Raw genomic sequence first — 3,553 nt, forward strand, 5'->3', positions numbered from 1 at the left:
GACTCTAAGTCTCAATCTGGATACATATTGAAACTGGGAGCAATTAGCTAGAGTAGCTCCATGCAGAGCATTGTTGACATAGAAATTTGCAAAATACGTACGGATCTGAATGTGGCAGACCCGTTGACTAAACTTCTCTCACAAGAAAAACATGATCACACCTTAGTACTCTTTGGGTGTTAATCACATAGCGATGTGAACTAGATTATTGACTCTAGTAAACCCTTTGGATGTTGGTCACATGTCGATGTGAACTTTGGGTGTTAATCACATGGTGATGTGAACTATTGGTATTAAATCACATGGCGATGTGAACTAGATTATTGACTCTAGTGCAAGTGGGAGACTGAAGGAAATATGCCCTAGAGGCAATAATAAAGTTATTATTTATTTCCTTATATCATGATAATGTTGGGGAACATAGTAATTTCAAAATTTTCCTATGCACACGGAAGATCATGGTGATGCATAGCAACAAGAGGAAGCGTTAGCACAACGTGGTTGATGTAGTCGTACGTCTTCACGGCCCAACCGATCAATCACCAAAACTACGACACCTCCGAGTTCTAGCACACATTCAGCTCGATGAAGATCCCCGGACTCCCATCCAGCAGAATGTCAGGGAAGAGTTCCGTCAGCACGACGGCGTGGTGACGATCTTGATGTTTCTACCGTCGCAGGGCTTCGCCTAAGCACCACTACAATATTATCGAGGATTATGGTGAAGGGGGCACCGCACATGGCTAAGAGATCAATGATCAATTGTTGTGTCTTTGGGGTGCCCCCCTGCACCCGTATATAAAGGAGCAAGGGAGGAGGAGGCCGGCCCTAGGAGGGGGTGCGCCAAGTGTGGAGTCCTACTAGGACTCCCTAGTCCTAGTAGGATTCCATCTCCCATATGGAATAGGAAAAGAGGAAGGCAAAAGGAGAAGGAAGGAAGGGGGTGCCCCTTCCCTAGTCCAATTCGCACCAGACCAAGGGGAGGGGTGCGGCCACCCTTGAGGCCCTTTTCCTTCTCTCCCGTATGGCCCAATAAGGCCCAATACGTATTCCCCTAACTCTCCGGTACTCCGAAAAATACCCGAATCACTCGGAACCTTTCTGATGTCCGAATATAGTCGTCCAATATATCGATCTTTACGTCTCGACCATTTTGAGACTCCTCGTCATATCCCCGATCTCATCCGGGACTCCGAACTCCTTCGGTACATCAAAACTCATAAACTCATAATATAACTGTCATCGAAACCTTAAGCTTGCAGACCCTACGGGTTCGAGAACAATGTAGACATGACCGAGACACGTCTCCGGTCAATAACCAATAGCGGAACCTGTATGCTCATATTGGCTCCCACATATTCTACGAAGATCTTTATCGGTCAGACCGCATAACAACATACATTGTTCCCTTTGTCATCGGTATGTTACTTGCCCGAGATTCGATCGTTGGTATCTCATAACCTAGTTCAGTCTCATTACCGACAAGTCTCTTTACTCGTTCCATAATACATCATCCTGCAACTAACTCATTAGTTGTAATGCTTGCAAGGCTTAAGTGATGTGCATTACCGAGAGGGCCCAAAGATACCTCTCCGACAATCGGAGTGACAAATCCTAATCTCGAAATACGCCAACCCAACAAGTACCTTCAGAGACACCTGTAGAGCACCTTTATAATCACCCAGTTACGTTGTGACGTTTGGTGGCACACAAAGTGTTTCTCCGGTAAACAGGAGTTGCATAATCTCATAGTCATAGGAACATGTATAAGTCATGAAGAAAACAATAGCAACAAACTAAACGATCAAGTGCTATGCTAACGGAATGGGTCAAGTCAATCACATCATTCTCCTAATGATGTGATCCCGTTAATCAAATGACAACTCGTGTCTATGGTTAGGAAACATTACCATCTTTGATCAACGAGCTAGTCAAGTAGAGGCATACTAGTGACACTCTGTTTGTCTATGTATTCACACATGTATTATGTTTCCGGTTAATACAATTCTAGCATGAATAATAAACATTTATCATGATATAAGGAAATAAATAATAACTTTATTATTGCCTCTAGGGCATATTTCTTTCAGTCTCCCACTTGCACTAGAGTCAATAATCTAGTTCACATCGCCATGTGATTTAACATCAATAGTTCACATCACCATGTGATTAACACCCATAGTTCACATCTACATGTGACCAACACCCAAAGGGTTTACTAGAGTCAATAATCTAGTTCACATTGCTGTGTGATTAACACCCAAAGAGTACTGAGGTGTGATCATGTTTTGCTTGTGAGAGAAGTTTAGTCAACGGGTCTGCCACATTCAGATCCGTAAGTATTTTGCAAATTTCTATGTCAACAATGCTCTGCATGGAGCAACTCTGGCTAATTGCTCCCACTTTGAATATGTATCCAGATTGAGACTTTGAGTCATCTGGATCAGTGCCAAAACTTGCATCAACGTAACCCTTTACGACGAACCTTTTGTCACCTCCATAATTGAGAAACATATCCTTATTCCACTAAGGATAATTTTGACCAATGTCCAGTGATCTACTCCTATATCACTATTGTACTCCCTTGCCAAACATAGGGCAGGGTATACAATAGGTCTGGTACACAGCATGGCATACTTTATAGAGCCTATGGTTGAGGCATAGGGAATGACTTTCATTCTCTCTCTATCTTCTGCCGTGGTCGGGTTTTGAGTCTTACTCAGTTTCACACCTTGTAACATAGGCAAGAACAAGAACTCTTTCTTTGACTGTTCCATTTTGAACTACTTCAAAATCTTGTCAAGGTATGTACTTATTGAAAAAACTTATCAAGCGTCTTGATCTATCTCTATAGATCTTGATGCTTAATATGTAAGCAACTTCACCAAGGTCTTTCTTTGAAAAACTCCTTTTCAAACATTCCTTTATGCTTTGCAGAATAATTCTACATTATCTCTGATCAACAAAATGTCATTCACATATACTTATCAGAAATTCTGTAGTGCTCCCACTCACTTTCTTGTAAATACAGGCTTCACCGCAAGTCTGTATAAAACTATATGCTTTGATCAACTTATCGAAGCGTATATTCCAACTCCAAGATGCTTGCACCAGTCCATAGATGGATCGCTAGAGCTTGCATATTTTGTTAGTACCTTTAGGATTGACAAAACCTTCTGGTTGCATCATTTACAACTCTTCTTTAATAAATCCATTAAAGAATGCAGTTTTGTTTATCCATTTGCCAGATTTCATAAAATGCAGCAATTGCTAACATGATTCGGACAGACTTAAGCATAGATACGAGTGAGAAACTCTCATCGTAGTCAACACCTTGAACTTGTCGAAAACCTTTTTGCGACAATTCTAGCTTTGTAGATAGTAACACTACTATCAGCGTCCGTCTTCCTCTTGAAGATCCATTTAATCTCAATGGCTCGCCGATCATTGGGCAAGTCAATCAAAGTCCATACTTTGTTCTCATACATGGATCTCATCTCAGATTTCATGGCCTCAAGCCATTTCGCAGAATCTGGGCTCATCATCGCTTCCT

This window comes from Triticum dicoccoides, chromosome 2A (assembly GCF_002162155.2).
Source record: "Triticum dicoccoides isolate Atlit2015 ecotype Zavitan chromosome 2A, WEW_v2.0, whole genome shotgun sequence".
NCBI lineage: Eukaryota > Viridiplantae > Streptophyta > Magnoliopsida > Poales > Poaceae > Triticum > Triticum dicoccoides.